The sequence below is a fragment of the Gymnoscopelus microlampas genome, assembly GCF_963454915.1.
Source record: "Gymnoscopelus microlampas genome assembly, chromosome: 7".
Lineage (NCBI taxonomy): Eukaryota > Metazoa > Chordata > Actinopteri > Myctophiformes > Myctophidae > Gymnoscopelus > Gymnoscopelus microlampas.
Genome location: NC_139944.1, coordinates 536,144 through 558,741, shown reverse-complemented (window position 1 = coordinate 558,741; position 22,598 = coordinate 536,144). Strand labels below are relative to the sequence as shown.

Here is a 22,598-nt window from a genome sequence, read left to right as displayed (position 1 = left end):
TTTCATCACAGGCTACGCATCCGTGCTCTCCCTTAACTTCCTTGCCCTGACTGAGACTTGGATCCCACCAGAAAACACTGCTACACCCGCGGCTCTGTCAGATGTGTTCTCTTTCTCTCACACTCCCAGAGCCGTGCGGATAGGTGGTGGTGCTGGTCTGCTAATTTCCAGAAAATGGAAATACTTTCCTGTCTCACTGTCACAATTCTCTCCTAACTCTTTTGAATATCACATGGTCACGGTTTCTCATCCAGTCAAGCTCACCATTGCAGTTGTTTATCGCCCACCGGGCCCTGCTGGTGGCTTCCTGGATGAACTGGACCATCTAGTCTCTCACTTCCCGGTCGACGGCTCTGGAATCATCCTTCTGGGTGACTTCAACCTCCCGACCGAGAAGCAGCTAGACCCACTACTGTCGTTTCTCGCTGCCTTCGACCTAGTCCTTTCCCCATCTCCCCCTACCCACAAGAAGGGCAACCAACTGGACCTGATCTTCACCAGAGGCTGCTCTACTGCTAACCTGTCCGTCACTCCTCTTTCCAGTGAAAAGGGTAAGAAACTCTCTGATCACTACTTCATGTCTTACTCTCTCTCTCTTTCCTCTCCCCCCTCACAGCCCCTCCCTACCCACATAATTTCCTCACGTCGCAACCTTCGCTCACTATCCTCCTCTGATCTTTCCTCCTCTGTCCTCTCTGCTCTCCCTACCCCCGAATCCTTTGCTCTTCTATCCCCTGATACTGCCACTGATCTTCTTTTCTCTACTCTATCCTCTTCCCTGGACCATCTCTGTCCCCTCACCACCAGGCCTGCACGCCAAACTCCACCTGCACCCTGGTTGTCGGACTCAGTGCGTACTGAGAGACGGAGCCTAAGAGCAGCTGAGCGTAAATGGAGAAATGGCAACCTCCCGGAGGACCTTCTTACCTTCCAATCTCTCCTTTCTACCTTTTCCTCCTCTCTATCAGCTGCTAAAGCTGCTTTCTTCTGCACTAAAATTCAGGCTTCTGCTTCCAACCCTAAAAAACTCTTTGAAACTTTCTCCTCTCTCCTGCAACCACCTCCCCCTCCTCCCTCCTCGTCCCTGACGATTTCGCCAACTTCTTTGACAAGAAGGTGAACGATATCCGATCCTCATTCCCTCCTCCCCCGGCTGGTGCCCTGCGCACTACCCACACCCGTCCGGCTTCCACCCTCCCCTCTCTAGCTTCATCTACTCCTCTCCCCCCCTCCACCTCTCTATCCCACTTTTCTCCCCTTTCCCCTAACGAGGTCCTTCTCCTTGTTACCTCTAGCCGCCCCACCTCATGCTCTCTGGACCCTGTCCCATCCCCTCTGCTGCAGTCCACTGCACCTGAACTTCTTCCCTTCTTAACCCACCTTATTAACACCTCTCTGACATCTGGTTACTTTCCCTCTACTTTCAAGACTGCCAGAGTCACCCCCCTCCTCAAGAAACCGACACTTGACCCCTCTGAAGTCAAGAACTACAGACCGGTTTCCCTTCTATCCTTCCTATCTAAAACTCTCGAACGTGCTGTGTTCAAACAACTGTCCTCGTATCTCCACCAGAACAACCTCCTGGACTCCAACCAGTCTGGGTTCAAAGTGGGTCGGAGTCACTCCATGCCGCTAGAGCGAACTCTCTCTCCTCTGTCCTGATACTCCTGGACCTGTCTGCAGCGTTCGACACAGTGAACCATCAGATCCTCCTCTCCACCCTCGAGGGGATGGGTGTCTCAGGCTCTGTACTCTCCCTGTTTGCATCCTACCTGACGGGTCGCTCCTACCAGGTGATGCTGGGAGGGTCTGTGTCAGAACCACACAGGCTCACTACTGGGGTTCCCCAAGGCTCGGTTCTGGGTCCTCTTCTCTTCTCTCTCTACTCTACATCTCTTGGTGCTGTCATCCGCTCCCATGGCTTTTCCTACCACTGCTATGCCGATGACACCCAGCTGATCCTCTCATTCCCCCCCTCTGACACACAAGTGGAGGCACGCATTGCTGCTTGTCTGGCTGACATCTCGGAGTGGATGTCGACGAACCACCTGAAGCTCAACCTGGACAAGACCGAGCTGATGTTCATCCCAGGGAAGGGCTGTCCTCACCGAGACATGGCCATCACCATTGAGAACGCTGTGGTGACGTCAACTCGGACTGCGAAGAATCTGGGTGTGACCCTGGACGATCAACTGTCGTTCTCGGCTAACATCGCATCAGTGACACGGTCCTGCAGATTCCTCCTCTACAACATCAGGAGAATTCGCCCCTTCCTCACGGAGAAGGCAGCCCAGGTGCTCATCCAGGCTCTTGTCATCTCCCGCCTGGACTACTGCAACTCCCTCCTGGCTGGTGCTCCGGCATCTGCCATCAGACCTCTGGAGCTTGTTCAGAAAGCTGCGGCTCGTCTGGTGTTCAACCGCCCCAAGTTCTCTCACACAACTATCCTTCTCCGTTCTCTGCACTGGCTCCCCGTAGCGGCTCGCATTCAGTTTAAAACCCTGGTGCTAGCCTATAGGGCAGTGAAAGGAACAGCTCCTTCTTATCTCCGGGTTTTGGATCTATTAGCTCGTGCTCATTTGATTTGGCTATTTTATCTCATGTGTTTATGAAAGTAGATAGCTGATATATTGCACTTTTACCTTAGCGCTAGGTATACTCTTGGTTGCTTGTTTTTACGGGAAATGCACTTACGACCTCTGGTGATTAGTAGTTTCGTTCCCTACCTATGTTGAATGCACTTATTGTAAGTCGCTTTGGATAAAAGCGTCTGCTAAATGACTGTAATGTAATGTAATGTAAAGTAGCAGTACTACTCATATTTTTTACTTAAGTAAAAGTATCAATACTGCCATGTAGATAACTCTGTTACAAGTAGAAGTCCCATATAAAAAAATGTACTTGAGTAAAAGTACAAAAGTATTGGTATCAAAATGTACTTAAAGTACAAAAGTAAAAGTACTCATTATGCATTGCAGAATGTCCCGTTTCACAAGTTTTCAAATGTATACATTTTATTACAAAGATCTTAAAAAGATCTGCTATTTTCAAATGGCTGAAATGTATATAGGGCTGACATGGGTAATGTATGTTTTGTAATAATCAAAATCTACAAAGTAACCAGTAACTAATGTTCAAATAATTGTAGTGGAGTAAAAGTACAATATTTGCCTCTGAGATATAATGGAGTAGAAGTAAAAGTACTGCAAATTGTAAATACTCCAGTAAAGTAAAAACTCTTCAAATTTGTGCTTAAAGTACAGTACTTGAGTAAATGTACTTAGTTACTTAACACCACTGATGAGTACAAACCATCGTTCCATCTATACAAGGGAGACAATACTAAACCGTCTTGTATATCATCATAGATCAGTTGTCCAATCAATACAGAATAGAAACAATGTAATTATCAACATAATTATTCTATTTAAAATTTCATATAATTTATTATTATTCATTAAAAAATGTTATCCTTTATTTGGTAAGCTTCAATTTAAATAACGAAATATGACGCAAGGTTAGATTACTTCTGCTTCAAACCCCCCCCCCCCCCCCCACCTTACTCAAAGGCCACCTGCTGGCGGAAACTGTACAACACACCCTCAAACATAATACTAAATATAGCTGCAAGCAGCAATGAGCGGTTTCGAGAATAGGAGAGAGAGAAAGAGAGAGAGAGAGAGAGAGAGAGAGAGAGAGAGAGAGAGAGAGAGAGAGAGAGAGGCAGACAGACAAACAGACACACAGTGACAGAATGAGAGAGAGGCAGACAGACAGACAGACAGACATAAAGTGACAGAGTGAGAGAGAGGCAGTCAGACAGACAGACAGACAGACAGACAGACAGACAGAGTGAGAGAGAGGCAGACAGACAGTGACAGAGTGAGAGAGAGACAAACAGACAGACACACAGAGAGAGAGGCAAACAGACAGACAGACAGACAGACAGTGACAGAGTGAGAGAGAGGCAGACAGGCTACCAGGAGTATGTTTGTAACGAAGTAAGAATTCCAAATAATGATCACCTCAATGCATTGTTGGGGACAGGGATCAAACCAGCGACCTATGGATTCACAGGCTGCCTCTCTTCTTATTGAGCTAGAAATATGGCCTCCCTGATGGTGTCTGTTGATATCTATAGGTTTTTCAGTCCGTTATGAACCAAGCCTCTGTTTTGCTAACTACTCTAGATTACTGGTTGACAAATATTTAGCAATAAAGTTTTGTTTTGTGTTCTTGGAATGGAAACTAGTGAAAATAGTTGACCTACAAGCTCATGCAAATTGCTCAGAAATCCTTGGTTTACATGTTTTTCAAACTGCTCAATATATTTCGGAATGGAAACTAGTGAAAATAGTCGACCTACAAGCTCACAACGCTTTGCTATCTGAAAAGTTGTGAGATTGTAGATCGGCTATTTTCACAAGAAAGTATGTCATACATAAAAAACAACTACTCTCAAAAAAGCATTTCATGTTATTGTTTAAAAATTGCACATGTCTGAATTAACAGGGTCATGTTTTGTACAATGCAATTTAAATGTAAACTGTAATCAGTGGGATTTGAACCAGGGACCTTCAGCACATGAGGCTCACACTCTACAGGTGGAGCTATTGAATCCACAGCATCAGACAGCGAGAAAGGAGAATCCAACAAAACAAAACAAAAGGGCGAATGAAGTACGTCATACATTGAAAGTAACTACTTTCAAGTATGCATTTCTCGTCATCTTTAACAATTGCACACGTATTCATTGATACAGTCATGTTGTGTGCAATGCAATTATAATGAAGTCTACATGACGTGGGATTCGAACCGGCAACCCTGTGGTTTCAAGGCAGATGATTAAGCGATCAAGCTATTGAACCAACACACCTGAACCTGTGAAAAAGAGCCTCACACATTTATTTGACACAGTTTCATGCAAATTGCTCAGAAATCCTTGGTTTAAATGTTTTTCAAACTGCTCAATATATTTCGGAATGGAAACTAGTGAAAATAGTCGACCTACAAGCTCACAACGCTTTGCTATCTGAAAAGTTGTGAGATTGTAGATCGGCTATTTTCACAAGAAAGTATGTCATACATAAAAAACAACTACTCTCAAAAAAGCATTTCATGTTATTGTTTAAAAATTGCACATGTCTGAATTAACAGGGTCATGTTTTGTACAATGCAATTTAAATGTAAACTGTAATCAGTGGGATTTGAACCAGGGACCTTCGGCACATGAGGCTCACACTCTACTGGTGGAGCTATTGAATCCACAGCATCAGACAGCGAGAAAGGAGAATTCAACAAAACAAAACAAAAGGGCGAATGAAGTACGTCATACATTGAAAGTAACTACTTTCAAGTATGCATTTCTCGTCATCTTTAACAATTGCACATGTATTCATTGATACAGTCATGTTGTGTGCAATGTAATTATAATGAAGTCTACATGAGGTGGGATTCGAACCGGCAACCCTGTGGTTTCAAGGCAGATGATTAAGCGATCAAGCTATTGAACCAACACACCTGAACCTGTGAAAAAGAGCCTCACACATTTATTTGACACAGTTTCATGCAAATTGCTCAGAAATCCTTGGTTTAAATGTTTTTCAAACTGCTCAATATATTTCGGAATGGAAACTAGTGAAAATAGTCGACCTACAAGCTCACAACGCTTTGCTATCTGAAAAGTTGTGAGATTGTAGATCGGCTATTTTCACAAGAAAGTATGTCATACATAAAAAACAACTACTCTCAAAAAAGCATTTCATGTTATTGTTTAAAAATTGCACATGTCTGAATTAACAGGGTCATGTTTTGTACAATGCAATTTAAATGTAAACTGTAATCAGTGGGATTTGAACCAGGGACCTTCGGCACATGAGGCTCACACTCTACTGGTGGAGCTATTGAATCCACAGCATCAGACAGCGAGAAAGGAGAATCCAACAAAACAAAACAAAAGGGCGAATGAAGTACGTCATACATTGAAAGTAACTACTTTCAAGTATGCATTTCTCGTCATCTTTAACAATTGCACATGTATTCATTGATACAGTCATGTTGTGTGCAATGTAATTATAATGAAGTCTACATGAGGTGGGATTCGAACCGGCAACCCTGTGGTTTCAAGGCAGATGATTAAGCGATCAAGCTATTGAACCAACACACCTGAACCTGTGAAAAAGGGCCAGAGTTATTTGACACAGTTTCACGCAAATTGCTCAGAAATCCTTGGTTTAAATGTTTTTCAAACTGCTCAATATATTTCGGAATGGAAACTAGTGAAAATAGTCGACCTACAAGCTCACAACGCGTTGCTATCTGAAAAGTTGTGAGATTGTTAAATAGATTAACAATTGCACATGCATTCATTGATACAGTCATATTCTGTGCAATGCAATTATAATGAAGTCTACATGAGGTGGGATTCAAACCGGCAACCCTGTGGTTTCAAGGCAGATGATTAAGCGATCAAGCTATTGGGCCAACAGACCTGAACTAGTGAAAAGGGAGTTCACAAACACACTTTCACTTAAGGGCAGAGCTTACTGGTTAACAATTGTACATGCATTCATTGATAGAGTCATGTTGTGTGCAATGCAATTATAATGAAGTCTACATGAGGTGGGATTCGAACCGGCAACCCTGTGGTTTCAAGGCAGATGATTAAGCGATCAAGCTATTGAACCAACACACCGGAACCTGTGAAAAAGGGCCTCAGACATTTATTTGACACAGTTTCACGCAAATTGCTCAGATATAGGTGGGATATGAACCGGCAACCCTGTGGTTTCAAGGCAGATGATTAAGCGATCAAGCTATTGGGCCAACAGACCTGAGCTAGTGAAAAGGGAGTTCACACACATGACACACTTTCACGCAAATTGCTCAGAAATCCTGGATTTAAATGTTTTTCAAACTGCTCAAAATTGCAGACAATCTAAGGGCAGAGCTTACTGGTCAAAGTGATACATGTGTTCCTCATGAGTCAAGGCACATGTGTAAGCAGGTTAACGGCTGTCGGCCAAACGAGGCATGACTTTTGCCTGTTTAAAGTTTGCATTTTCAAAAAATTGCTATAGCGCCCCCTTTGACCAATTGGAATAAGATTGGTTTCAGTGATACTTGGAATGACAAATGATATTGCAAAGTGTCAAACAAATGTGAGTCTGCATGTATGTGTTAGGGGCAGATGAATAATTGTCATAAAACTGCAATTTTCATTGGCTTATAAAAGCTTAACGTTTTCACTTATGGAAAATCCGCTTGCTCACGTTTGTCGGCATTGGTCCAATGTTCATGTGTAGACAGTTTCGTGCAGATTGCTCAAAAATCCCAGAAAGCTATGGACTTTTACTGCTTTTTACTGCTTTTCATAGAATTCGAAATGGTGGGAGATCTAAAGGTCAGAGGTCAAAAGTCAGACTGTGAAAGTTGTTCGGCATGAGGAGACGCATGTGTGTATTGAAGTTTCATGGCTGTAGGTCAAACAGGGCATGAGCTGTACCTGTTCAAAGTTGGCATATTTCAATTGAGTGCTACAGCGCCACCCTTTGGCCGATGGTTGTGAGTTTCGGGTCTTCGCCGTTTGGCATAGCCCTCTACCATATTGCCGAGTTTCGCAAAAAGTGACCACGCGGTTAGGCCAGAACTGCCAAAACCGGCGGAAGAGGAAAGCCAAGAGATGTAATAAGGCTTCGAAGCCTGATAGGCTCTCGAAACCTTAAATTATATGGCATAAAATGCTATTAACATTGGATCCTGTGAAACAGCATCAGTGCATCTTGTGATATGAACATGACTTGTATAGAAAATACATTTAAAACAACTTGTTTAAGTGTATTACATCGAATTATACTAAAAAATAAATTGGGGTATCCCTCCAAATCAATTGGGGTGTGACTATTTTGTGATTATTTTGTAAGGATTAAGCAAGTAAATAAAGATAGGCTAATGCTCCTTTTCTCATGTCTTCGCAGATTTCTAGCCACTGGTGATAGCTTCACCGCAATAGCCACAATTTTCCACCTCGGGGTCTCAACTGTGGCACAGATTGTGAGGGAAACCTGTGAAGCTATTTGGAAAGAACTGAAAGACATCTACATGCCGCCCCCAAACAGAGAGATGTGGATGAGCACAGCCAGGAGGTTTGAGGAGCGGTGGAACTTTCCCCATTGCATAGGTGCGCTGGATGGGAAACACGTCGTGATCCAGACCCTTCCCAACTCTGGATCACTGTTTTATAACTACAAGGGCACCTACTCTGTGTTTCTGCTTGCCATGGTGGATGCAGACCTCCGATTTATTTCGGTTGACATTGGGGGTTATGGTGGAAACAGCGACGGGGGTGTATTTGCCAACTCCAATCTGGGCAAATCTCTCCAGGCAGGTCAGCTTGATGTACCACCACCATCTCTCCTACCAGTTGCACCAGAGTTGGGACCTGTGCCATATGTGGCGGTGGGTGACGAAGCCTTCCCCATGAAGCCCTAAGCATCCTTACACAGCGATGGAGAGTCTACACTGGCAGACTACAAGTCGGCCCGGAAACAGCAGACAGCGTCGTGAGGGCAACCTGCATTCTCCACAACCTTCTGCAGACCTCTGGAGTGCAGGGCCAGAATCTGGATGGTGAGCCAGAAGACGACGAGGATGAGGAGACACTGGAGAGCATCCTCAGACCAATGAGGAACCTGCGGGGGAACAGGTCCCAATAAATAAGGGATACCTTTTCCAAGTTTTTTTTTTTTTCAACCCAGCTGGACAAGTGCCTTGGCAATATGCCCATGTTCGCCGTGGTTCTCCGTGTGGGGCGCTGACCGGAATGAGCGTGGATGCACACATGAGCTTACACACTTACAAACACACACACACACACACACACACACACACACACACACACACACACACACACACACACACACACACACACACACACACACACACGCACACACACACACACATTGATTGACTGCCAATGGAGACAACAACTGAAGCCTCGTAATGCAGGTAAATGCACAAGCATTATTGTCATCACATATTCTCCCCCCACAGGGCAAAGTTAATTTAGAAACTCGAATCCCCTCCTTTGAGCTGATGTGCCCTTTGTTGTGTCTTGCCTACATGTTTTGGCATTGGACTGTGTCACTAAACATAACAACCCACATGAAGATCCTTCTCCAATGTATTCTTGTATTGTTGCTGGCAGTTCAAAAGGCATAGTCCAGTTCTTTCTGCTTATTTCGTTTTTGAGTAAATTGTTGGAAATCATTTGTAAATATTTCTAAACTGTTTTCAATCAGTATTTGTATTCAACCACCTTAAAGAGATACATTCCAGGTATGTTAAGACATACAAAAGGAAAAAAAAAGTCTGTCCTGGTGAAGGTCTAACAACCGAAACGTCGACTTAATGAAGAGCAACATTTTACCAGACATAAGTTCCAGACAGTGTACGGGACCTCTTTCTTTGATTTTATTATCAGAGATCCACTTCTGAAAAGAAAAATAAATTAAATTAATTCTGAATTCAGAGTTCAAATTAAATCTTTGAACTAGTTTGGGCTCACAGTTGTGGGCTTGTCGATCGGCTATTTTCAGTTTTTGTACGCCACCATTGTACAACGAAAGTATGTAGTATGTGTAAAGTATAAGAAAGAAGATAATAAGAAAGATTTGTGTTTTGTGTACACACACACACACACACACACACACACACACACACACACACACACACACACACACACACACACACACACACACACACACACACACTCTTTGGAATAACATAACAAAATATAGCTGCAAGCAGCGATAATACGGGGCCAGGGATTGCAGAGAGAAAAAAGAAAGAAGCAATGATAAGTAATATGCACAATAAGCCATAGAAGCATAGAAGACTGATAACCATAACCCTAACCTCAGTAAAACTATGCCTTCCCCTAACCTCAAGAAATACTATGCGTAAGCCTACGAATGCCAAATCATGATCACCTCAACACATCGTCGGGGACGGGGATCAAACCGGTGACCTCCGGACTACAAGGCTGCCTTTCTTCTCGTTGAGGTAGAGATATGATACCCTGGTAGTGTCTGTACTGTATATATTTACAAGTCATTCCGTCCCTGATGGACCAGGCCTCTGTTTTGCTAACTACTCTAGATCAATGGTTCCCTAACCATCTACCGATAGAGAAATTGTACGTCTCCTCGGAACACAAACTAGTGAAAGTAGTCGATCTACAAGCTCACAAAACGTTGCTATCTGAAAAGTTGGGAGATTGTAGATCGGCTATTTTCAAAATGAAGTATATCATACATTGTAAGCATTTCAGGTCATCTTTAACAATTGCATATGCATTAATTGACACAATCATGTTGTGTGCAATGCAGAGAGAGAGAGAGAGAGAGAGAGAGAGAGAGGGCAGGTGTGATTATGGATTGAGGGAATGACAGCAGGTGAGGTGGGTAGATCCAATCCATGGGAATAGGCCAGGTGGACTGTTGCTCACTTTCTACAAGAACATAATTATGTCAGAAAGTTGACAAACAAATATTGTTAAGCATTTCATATTATATTTAACAATTGCATATGTATTCACTGATACAGTCATGTTTGCAATGCAACTTTAATGAAGCCTGCATCAAGCGATGCTTGAACTGGCAACCTTGGTGTTGTGAGGCATTCGTTTAAGGGAGAAGCCATTGGACCAACAGACAGAAACTGTGAAAAAAGAGATCACACAGATGATACAGTTTCACGCAAATAGCTGAAAAATCCTGGGTTTAAGTGTTGTTCAACCTCAGTAAAGCTATCGCTACCCCCTAACCTCAAGAACCTCAAGATTTGGCATTCATAGGCATACGCGTATGCCTATGAATGCCTCGGAAACCCAGCCTTTTTTTTTGTTTCAAAAGAAAAACGTCTGGGCGAACGGTGCAGGAACGATGGTCTTAGGACCTTGTTAACTCCTAACCAACCAGAGTGCAGAGGGGCGTCGCTCTAAATTTGGTGACGTCAGCCTGCTCCGTGCACAGACCGGGTGGGGGTGAGGGGGGAGGGGAGGGGAGGCGGGGACATAGATTGGTGAAGCAATCGGAGGACGCGCACTGCTCCGGGCGCCTGGGTTTGGATCCGCCCTTCGAGACCATGGATTGCTCTCGTTCTCTCAGTCTAAACGAGGCATGACTTATGCCTGTTTAAAGTTCATCGAAAGATTTAATGACAAACAAATATACAATACTGTGCAAAACATCATATAACAACTCATAATTTAATAACAGTAATAACAGCTTGCCTATAACCTACAGTACCTCCTGAATGATGTGGGCTCCTTTAACATTGCGTGCATCGTGTCCCAATGGGTCCATTTCTTCTTCTTTTTCCCCCCTGCTTGGCCACTCCTCACATCTGCATACTCCTTCTTGTGTAGGTATCCTTGAGGTTCTTCCACAACTTTTTCACTTCTTCACCTATAAAGTAGAAGCATAGTAGCTTACAGTGGTGTAAAGTAACTATTTACATTTAATTCAGTACTGTAATTTTTTTTAGGTATGTTTTACTTTAGCGGCTTATTTCCAATTTTCAATACTTCTACTTCACTACATCTCTGAGGAAAATAGTACTTTACTCCACTACAATAATTTGAAAACATTAGTTCTAGTTACTTTTTAGATTTGTATTACTAAACATACATTAACCACTTAAGCTCTCTATATATTTTGGCTATTTGAAAAATGACGATCTACAAGCTCACAACGATGCGACATGTTGTGAGCTTGTAGATCTGCTATTTTCAAAAAGCCTTTTACACATTTTAGGCCATTCTGCATAACTAGTACTTTTACTTTTGGTACTTTAAGTACATTTTGATGCAAATACTTTTGTACTTTTACTCAAATAAATGTAGAATTCCGGACTTTTACTTGTAACAGAGTATTTCTACATTGCAGTATTGATACTTTTACTTAGTAAACAATTGGAGTACTTTTTCCACCATCACCATGGTAGCTTAGTACTTTCGGGACCCTGTATATCTTTTTTTTGCATTTGGGATAACGGTATCCAGGCCATTCCAGGGTCCCTTGAAAGTCAATCTCTCATTCACTCGCTGGTATTAAACCCAGCAAGCTCAACATCCGACTCATTATGATCATTCTGATTAGAAGCGTGTTTACCTTACGGTCGAATAATAAAATTGCATTGTTGACATTGTTAACAATTATCAATGAAACCATATACAAACTTTTACTTGACTTTGAAAAAGTTACTAGGCAGGTTGGTTAGCAGTTAGCTGCTTACCTTCATATGCTAGCTACGTTACACATATATGTTTGAGGATTAATATACTCACTGTCGTCATACTGGAGGTCGTTGGCAATCTCATTCCAGATGTTGTCTGTCAGGGTTCTGTCTCTAAAATCTTTGCGGGTTTTGTCGTAAAGAGCCGGGTGCTCCTGCACATAGGCAATAAGCCTCGCAGCCATGATGATGACGATGATGATGAATGTTGTTTAGATGTGACGTCACATCCACATGCTAACAACATGCATTTTGATTGGTCAAAGGTCTGTATGTGTGGTTCGCGGCCCGGCCGGAGCGGCTTGGAGCGGCAGGCGGTCCTTGAGTAAATGTACTTAGTTACTTTACACCACAGTCGATTGGTCTATATCCAGCCCAAGTCTGTATCATACATTTCGACCATTCGAAAATAGCAGATCTACAAGCTTACAGATCTTGTAGATCTGCTATTTTCAAAATATTTGTATTATGTCACACAGAAAACTTGTGAAATGGGACATTCTGCATAATGAGTAGCCTACTACTTTTGGTACATTTTTATACCAATATTTTTTGTAGGGTACTTTTACTTAAGTAGATTTTTAATTCCGGACTTTATACTTGTAACAGAGTATTTCTTCATTGCAGTATTGATACTTTTACTTAAGTAAAAATGTGTGTACTTATTTCCACTGACTGTATCCATGTCCAATCCAACCACGAGGTTAGTGTGCAGAAATATTCCAAGTTTTTCACAATTTGTCAAATGTTTTTGAAAATAGCAGATCTAAAAGCTCACAATGCATTACATTGTGAGCTTGTAGATTGGATATTTTCAAATAGCTGATACAGGCTATATGGTTAAAGTGGTTAAACTGCCCAAGGACCCCCCTGGTAGTGATGCGAGGGTCTGTCTCTCTCTCTCTCTCTCTCTCTCTCTCTCTCTCTCTCTCTCTCTCTCTCTCTTGAATACATTTTGATTGGTCAAAAGGTCTAGCAGTCGCCAGCGAATTTCCGCAAAATACGACTGCTGTCCGAAAAAATAAAAGACGCATTTTCGCTCCGCAAAATTTCGTCTTTGATGTGGAAGCTTGCATTGACTTTATAAGGTTTTAAAAAAAAGGCGAAAAAAAACGTATTTATTCGCATGAAGAATTCGCACCGGTGTGTAAGGACCTTAACACTAAATAAATTTAAGCAAATACTGTACATAAGTACAATGTTGAGGTATTTTTTTACTCATGGAGTGTTTTTAATTTTCAATCATTTGACTTTTACTCAACCACATAAAGGCAAATATTGTACTTTTCACTCCACAACAATTATTTTAAAACTTTAGTTACTAGTGACTTTGTAGATCTTGATTATTATTACGAAACCACTTCAGACCTATACATATACTTTAGCAATTTGAAAATAGCCGATCTACAAGCACAAGATCTTGTGATCTTGTAAGCTGCTATTTTCAAAGGATATTTTATACAAAAACTTGTGAAATGGGACCTTCTCCATAATGGGACCTTCTGCTTCTCCCCCACCCCACTTTTTTGATAAATATATATTTTGCTGCTACTACAGCTTTTACAATGTAGGCATTTATCAGATGCTCTTAATCCAGAGCGATTTACAGTAAGCAGGTATATACGGGATAATACATCAAATGCATAGAAATAGTAATATAGGATCATAGGTAAACCATGAACCTATCATCAGTCTAAACAGTATAATATAAAACAATGTTTTAACGTTATGTATTGTATTGTAATTGTATTGTATAGTCCTGTATTGTATTGTCCTGTATCGTGTTGCACTGTATTGCATTGCATTGCATTGTATTGTATTGTATTGTACTGCATTGTATTGTATTGTATTGTATTGTATTGTATTGTATTGTATTGTATTGTATTGGCAGAATTGTGGCAAACTGTAGCTGAACAAATGCATTGTGGTCAAAGAGGGTGCATTTCTCCTTTCCGACATGTCGCCTTTCCGACGTTGACGAACCCTATACCTAACCCTAACCCTAACCCTAACCCTAACCGCACGCGGAAGCCACTAGTCGGAGTGGTGAGATGTCGGAATGGAGAGTGAACACCGGTCAAAGAGACCCAGCTTATGAATTAATACAATTTCTTATTGCCATTGCGGTCGACTGTACTCAATTCATCCGTAATACAATACAATACAATACAATACAATACAATACTACTACCAAGGTGTTCAAGGAGTTAAACTATGCTCACTTGCATTTTAAAGTCAGCCATTCTTTTAGTTACGTTTTGAGTTTGGGTAGGGAGTCAAGATCTTTAAAGGTAGAGTAAGTGGTATTTTTTGGTATATACAGTATCTATTTTTTTTTGTCAAAAAGGTTAAAGCACTATATTCTGATAGTAATCATTGCTACAGAGAGTTTGTTCGGTCACAGGGGTCTCTCCAGCTCTTTAGTAAACAGAATATAGTACATTTTTCAGGCCGAAAGGCATGGCAAGAGTATGTTTTACCCCCTGTCCGTCCGTCCGTCCGTCCGTCCGTGTGTCATTCTGTCTGTGTAGAGCTAATCTCCGGCACCGTTGGCTTGATCGCAGCGAAACTGTGCACACACACTCCCTGGATGCCAGAGCAGAACCTCTGCCCAAAATTCTTTACATGGGCCTTTTATAGCCCCACAGAGGCCGATTTGTGCAAACACATTTTTTGACAGTACTCCTACAGATTTTGTCCAGAAATCCCGCAAATCGGTACACAGTATCTCTATAGTTATTAAACAAAACAGGTTTTTCAGATATTTCTGAAAAACTGATTGGCTAAAATTGGGTTCCAAAGTTTGCAGGAGTACTCCGTTTTGAACAAAATGCCTCAAATCATGAACGCAGCATGCAATTTCCGTGAAATTTTGCATGCACATTCCCACTAGGCCGAGTAAGAAATGACACCCTTTTCACATTGGCCTATTATAGCGCCACCAGGAGGCCACAATAACCTACCTGACCTGGCACTTTTTCTAGTTTGCTTTTCAGTTACCCAAGCTTATAACAGTGAGTTTCCATGTTCCATGTTACTTTAAAAATGTGTGGAGACACTCTTACATACTACTGAAACACTCTTACATTCAATATTGAGACACTTATTTGGGTAACACTTGCTCATAAGGTACCATAATTGACACTTAATTTATAATTATTTAATACATTATTTAAGCGTTAAGTAAGCGTTAATTAAGCACTGATTAAGCATTAATGAATCATGAATTCCTTGTAATTCATCATTAACTAGAAAAGGTGCTCCTCGGAGCACAAGTCTCCGCTAGGTCAGGTAGATTATTGTGACCTGGTGCTATAACAGGCCAATGTTGGCATTTGTTCCTCAACATAGTGTGAATGTGCATGCAAAGTTCGACCGCAATAGGACGCTGCGTTCATGATTTGCGGCATTTTGTTCAAAACAAGCCACTACTGCAAACTTTAGATGTGAATCTTAGCCAATCAGGATGGAATATGAAAAATAAAACAGATCCGTCTTGATCACATGACTATAGAGATCATGTGTACCGATTTGCGTGCAATTAGGATACAATGGGAAGGAGTATTATTAAAACAAATGTTTTACATAAGTCGGCCTCCTGGTGGCGCTATAAAAGGCAAATAGGAAAAATACAGGCCAAAGGTTTTTCCTTGACCTGTAGGGAGTGCGCATACAACGTTTTACACAGATCGGTGCGATCAAGCAATTATCTTTTCTGTTTTTACAACAGGGGTCCTCAACTACAAATCTTGAAGGTCCACAAATCCTTTTTTGAATAAGCCAAAGGTCTGGTCATTATAGTCGGTCAATCAAGCCAAGCTTATCAAATCAGATCCCATCCCAACCAACCAACTTGACAATACTGGGGTGCAGAGTATAAACATACATGAACAAAAAAAACATGTTATTATTAACTAAAATAAATAGACTAAAACTAAAAATCATTTTTAATTTGAACAACAATTTAAATACTTTTTCACACCCCCTCCAATAATCCCCCAAAAATATATCAGAAGGGGGGTTAAAGAACCCTCTCTTTTTAAATACAGGCACAAGCAGAGATGGGAAAAGTACTGACTTTCTGTACTCGAGTAGAAGTGCAATTACTTGTGTAAAAAACGACTTTGGTAAAAGTAGAAGTACACTGCAAAAAATGGCCAAATTAAAACAAGCAAAATATTTTTAAATTGAGACATATTTCTTTATATCAAGCAAAAAAAACTGCCAATGGGGTAAGCATTTTTTTCTATACTAGAATTCTTAAAACTAGAAACAAAGTCTAGCCACTGAAAGAGCATACTGGTGCTTAAAACTAGACAAAAATGCCTACATCTAAAGCAAGTTCTGCTTAATACAAGCAATGAATACTTTGTTATTTAAGAAAGATATGCTTAAATGTGGTATTTTTGTTCTCTTTATTAAGCCGATTCTGAGGATTTTTTCCTTAAATCTGAGAATAATAATAAGCCCCAAAACTCTTACAATAAGAAGCAATTCCTTCAAAATAATAGAATGAAAAGTCTTAAATTAAGACACCAGAAGCATTCTTATTTTCAGCATTTATTTTATTTTATAAAGCAGCTCAGGCCCACATGCTATAAAATAGTGGTTCTCAAAGTGGGGTCCACGCAGGGACCCCCAGGAGTCCATGAAAGGATTTGAGGAGGTCCTGCTGAACATTTGTTGACATAGCCTCAATGTCAGTTTTACTACTTTAACCCATGATATAATTTTAACAACCCAAATTGTGTATGGGGAGGCCCAGCGGCACAGATTATTTTCAGAGGGGGGTCCAAAGCCAAATATTAATTTGGGGATCCTGGACTGGAATAAGTTTGAGAACCACTGCAAAGTTGGGCAGGGGGAGGACTTCACACTTTACACAGCAGACACTCAAGTCTGGACACTCAACTGGAAACATTCAATTCTAAAAACCATCCAGCGTGACAATACAATGTATATATAAAGTGCTTTGAGGGAGAGGCATAACTGATCCTTACTTCACAGGGTCCATCAGTTGAAGAATAATTGTTACCAAGACGTCTTGGCGGTAATAAAGCAGTACCAAGCTCTGTTGGTGACTAACCTGAGTAATCAACTAACCGTATTACAGCAACATCAAGGAACTGAACTGGTGGCGTTTGGTCTTTTTCTATGAGTCATGTTCCACTTGGGGTATGTGAGGTGAACGGTGTAATCACTCGCCATGAGATACATCATGCTGGCATAGGTGTCCTCTTTTGGGGGGAGCACGGTGGCGCAGTTGGTAGTGCTGTCGCCTCACAGCTAGAAGGTCCTGGGTTCGATTCCCGCAGTTGATGCTGTGGGCGTGTCCTCTCCTCCGAGTCATCAGTGCCCACCCCCTAGGTGGGGTTGGCGAAGGGGCCTTTCTGTGTGGAGTTTGCATGTTCTCCCCGTGTCTCCTAGGGTAGGTACCCTCACAAAAACATGTAGTAATCCTGGTCACAATACTGCCTCCCCCTGGATAAAAAAGGTGTCATCTTTTGGGAAGGTCAATACAGGCATGGCTCCAATGGCATGTGCAGATGGTTTCACAGACGGCAGGGCTGAGTGGAGTGGTCTTGCCTGAAGAAAGGTGTTGGGGTCTTCTGCAGACTGACACAAACACAAACAGAAAAAACAAAAAAATATCACAAAAAATGTATGCGTTGCATTCTGAATCTTATAGTCAAATATGAAAATTGCCATATATGCACATTTCTTACCTCAAGGATGTGAGCAGAGCATGTATGTCCTAACTTCATGTGGTGGAGACATGTCAGGCGGGCTGCAAAGTTAAAAACATTAATTTACAGCAGCCAGTTATTTAAACAAGCGTATACTTTCATGAGATACTCCGTCAGAAACAGTAATTACTGTACCTTTGTCCAGCTGCTTAAGGTCCCACAGCGGATCACTTTGGGTACAAAGTAGGAGTTCCGTCAATCGAGGATTCGTCAGAGTTCATCCTATGACACAGACAGATAAAGAGAGAGAGCAGGTCAGTTCACATTCCTCCAACGAGGATCTACCGGTGTTCATCCATAACTAGAGAGAGATCACAGAGAGACAACATTTTTGTGCCATCAGGATACAAAAAAATCACAAACACATAACATAAATACAAAATACATACAAACTGGAAAAGGCCACCAGTCATGATTCAAGAGGCATCACATTACATTGTATGCACAGAACTGAGATGGGGCCTGTTTGTTCAGGAGTCCTATAGGGACAAATGATCTTGAAGCCCTAGCCTGCAACATTGGCACTGTGTACCGTCGTCCTGATGGTAAAAGGTGGTATTGACTGTATAACGGGTGCGTTCTATCCCAAGCAATAGCTCTCCCCTTCCTAAGCACCCGGGTCTCATACATTGCTGCTATACTCTCATGTCGTACCCCAGCTATCTTGCTGGATACATTGATGATTTTATGGAGTTTGTTCTTATTAACCAATGATAGTGAGCCATACCAGGAAACAAAACAGAAAGTCAGTGCACTCTCCACGAAGGATCGATGGAAGAGCACCATTACACTTTTTTGCACATTATACTGTCTCAGTCTGTGCATAAAATGCAGCCTCTGCTGACCTTTCTTATAGATGGCATTAGTGTAGGAATTCCATGTCAGCTTGGAATCAATCGTTGTACCCAAATACTTGTATTCGTCAACAGTCGCCACCCCATCCCCATCAATAACTATTTGCTGGTGTGCATCATGAGCACTAGTCCTACAATAAAATATACTTAGTGTTCTTAATATTCAACTGACTGAAGGAAGCACATGCAGGCCTACTTCAAAGGAATGCATTTGCTTACATGTTCCAGTTCTCTGAAGCAGGGGTCAATGAGTCAATGAAGGCCCATCTGGGTTGTTATTCAAGGTCCAAGACCTGGGAAACATCCTTCTTGTTGGGTCTGGTCTTAGGCTCTCAGTTGACTCTGCCAGACTGCCAGAAAACATAACAAAAATAAACAATTACAATTTAAAAGTGTAACCTGGCATTACGTTTCTAATAGCAGAAACTGAAGTGTGTCAGATGTTTGTCATTTGTCTGCCAGGTATCAGTGGTGTGTTAACATGAGTAGTAGCTTACTCACTTAGCTCCACTGGCTGCATATCTGTCCTGCAACATTGTAGTGCTCTATGAGGTAAGGGATAAAAGGATAATATACATTAGAAACAATGTTTGGTAATGTCTAGACGCCAATTAGAAATAACTAAGTAATAGTAAAAAAAGGAATTAAACAAATAACCACTGGCAACCACTGGCATAAATGAGGCTAGACAAGACAGTAGCAAAGGGCCTTGCAGTCAAGACAAACAGCCAAATATACAAACAACATAAGCCACAATCTATAATACAAATTACTACTACTACTAATAATAATAGTCTGTTTTCAACTTGGTGTCCCTATTTTGGACAACATTCTCAATAATGGCCAGCCTACACCCTCACAACGTGCCACTGTCTAACCCTACCGCATTAATTGTTGGTACAATGATAATTCGGGACCCCCAGGGGTCCTCGAGGGAGATCCAGGGGGTACCGAGCTAAATGATGGATAGTTAGGAACCAAATTGACCCTTATGGCTTATGGTTAAATTAACATAGATTTTACAATATAAATTGGGGTCCCGGAGATAGAAATGCCATTAAATAGGGGTCCGTAGCCTAATGCATGTCAAACTGGGGGTCCTTGAAATTAAAAGAATCACTGCTAGAGACGTAAAAATCTTCTCTTATGGGACTCCCTAGCTGGCATATCTTTTCAAATGGGGGTCCGCGGGCTTGTGAAAATAGCAGATCTACAAGCTCACAATCGCGAGGCGTTGTGATGTGAGCTTGTAGATCTTCTATTTTCACAATGTGCGCCTATTTCTTAGGTAATATTTGACAATGTGGCCAATGTTTGACCATGTTTTGTAGTATTGTTTGTTGTGTGTCCATTTATATTTTAGAGCAGTGGTTTTCAACCTTTTTCGCATCAAGGACCCCCAAATTGACAAATATTAGCCCTGGGACCCCCATTTGAAAATATATGCCAGGGACTCAACCATTTAGATTTTTTAGGGGGTCCCAATCTACACTGTATCACCATCATCAGTGTTCATTTAACTCTGAGAGTGTACAAATGGAACCAAATGGACCCTAACGGGTCCATTTGGTTCCATTTGTACACTCAGAGTTACAGACATATAAGGGTCAATTTGGTTGCTAACTATTCATTTGCCTGGGGACCCCCTGGAACCCCCTCAAGGACCACTGGTGGTCCCCGGACCACTGGTTGAAAGCCCCTGTTTTAGAGGGATTAAAAAGGTCTTATAAGTTCTTAAGTTGTCTCTTTATAAATGTGCAGATACCCTGTATAGTGTATGCACTTACACTGTATGTTGGTTTGTTTACTGTTGAGTGAGAAAAACATTAAGATAATCTTCTTGGGACCCCCAGTTTGGTAACCACTGCCCTAGGCCAGTTTAGCTTTTCTAACCCACAGGGGTGCAACATTTAATTGAATACATTTATTATAAATAATATTCTTATAAAAGCGATTTTCTGAACATCTACAAGATCACAAAGCATGTTGTCAGCTTGTAGATGAACATTTTTTAAACATTTTTTAAACAACACAGTTGTATGACAAACATAAAATATGGCTAAAGTAAAGTAGTAAATAGATGCTTTAAACCAGAGGTCTTCAACGTTTTCCAAAGACCCCTAGCTGAGAGAGAGATGGAGCAGGGACCCCCTCTATATTGTATAAAATTGTATTTCAGATTAAACTTTTTTTTCAACTTGGTCTGCTCTTTTTACCCCCTCTAGACCAAACCTTTTTGCCAAAAATAGCCGATCTACAAGCTCACTGTGAGCTTGTAGATCTGCTATTTTTCTAGATCTGCTATTTTTGGTTACCCTCAGAAAAGGGATGCTAGGGTTCAAGTGGTTAATGTAAAAAATAAATATATAACACACACACAGATTTGGCGGCCCCTGGGTAGTAACTCTGAGGACCCCCTGTTGAAGACCCCTGCTTTAAACATCACTTGGATACAATAATATTGTAATTGTGTGTAAATACGTTTGTACCGAACACTAGTTTCAACATATTATGCTCATGCTGCCTGAAAATATGTTCTCCACAACCAGAGCTAATCTGCTGAAATCTACCCAGCAACATACTACTGTAGGTTGATTATTACGTGGATAAGGGATTATCACATCTAACATATGTGCTCAATTCATCTTTCAGGCTGCTTCTCCGTTTTAATAGTGCTTTAAAACATGGCCCTGAAACTCACTTTGTTGGCGGAGTCCAGCGGGCCGTGTCTCTGGGGTAAACAAAGAAGGACGAGAGTCCCTCGCTAACTTCGCTAAATAAATCGATGACATAAACTTAAGCAACAAAAGTATGAGGAATATGACAAAAGACAACGTTTGCTAAATATATAGTATATACAGTGAACGTTAACTTACCTTAGCATAACAACTCTGAATGAATGAACGGAGCAGACTAGAGCTGCAGAAAAACAACAAGACCGTTCTTCTCTTCCTGTTTCTTACGCGCGCTTCTCCAGTGATCAACTGCGCATGTGTAGTGCGGTCAGTGTTGCCAGATTCTGTGAGAGAAACAAGCAACCAGGTCTAGGAAAACCAGCCCAAAACCAGCCCAAAAGAAGCGACTATGGGCAACATGAGCACTTTAACACATACATCAGCTATTTGAAAATAGCAGATCTACAAGCTCACAACGCGTCGCGATGCGACACGTTGTGAGCTTGTAGATCGGCTATTTTCAAATAAAATCTTGCAGGGAAATTATAATGAGCAGATCTGGCAACCCTGAGTGCGGTTCTAGGTTTGGGCGGATACGGAAACGGTGCATGGTATACGCCCCGTATACCATTCAAAGCCCTTTGAATTGTATACAGGATACAGTCATAGAGTTAGGAGGATGCAGTAGACAGACCCTACATCTGATTGGACTGAACAGGAGCGAGGCTTTCCCCATTGATTATAATGAAAATTCAGACAATACAGCCTTACTTAGCAGGACCAAAAGCACACACACAAAACGTGATGTTAGAATACACTTGTGTAAAGTGATGTCCAAAAATAAATACACTTAAAAGGGATATTTCACTTTCAAAAAAAAACTTTCTGTCATTTTATCATCTACTCAGGCCTTTGTGAACCACCCAGACAGTTTTTAAGTTGCTTGATTCATTATTTAGATATTTGATATTCATTTTATCAGACACGCCCCTTTCCTATACAAACCCATTGTAACTTCAAACTCC

At 41.5% G+C, this 22,598-nt stretch overlaps 1 long non-coding RNA gene across 1 annotated transcript; it reads right to left on the bottom strand.

Annotated features, from left to right (window-relative positions):
- Positions 1 to 16,841: 16,841 nt before the first annotated feature.
- LOC311048841 lies at positions 16,842 to 21,853 on the bottom strand. Its single transcript, XR_014601122.1, has 6 exons — positions 21,775 to 21,853; positions 19,400 to 19,443; positions 19,118 to 19,248; positions 18,180 to 18,266; positions 18,024 to 18,085; positions 16,842 to 17,913 (listed from the first exon to the last, which is right to left on the bottom strand). It is a non-coding gene; the product is annotated as an uncharacterized lncRNA (long non-coding RNA).
- Positions 21,854 to 22,598: the final 745 nt, after the last annotated feature.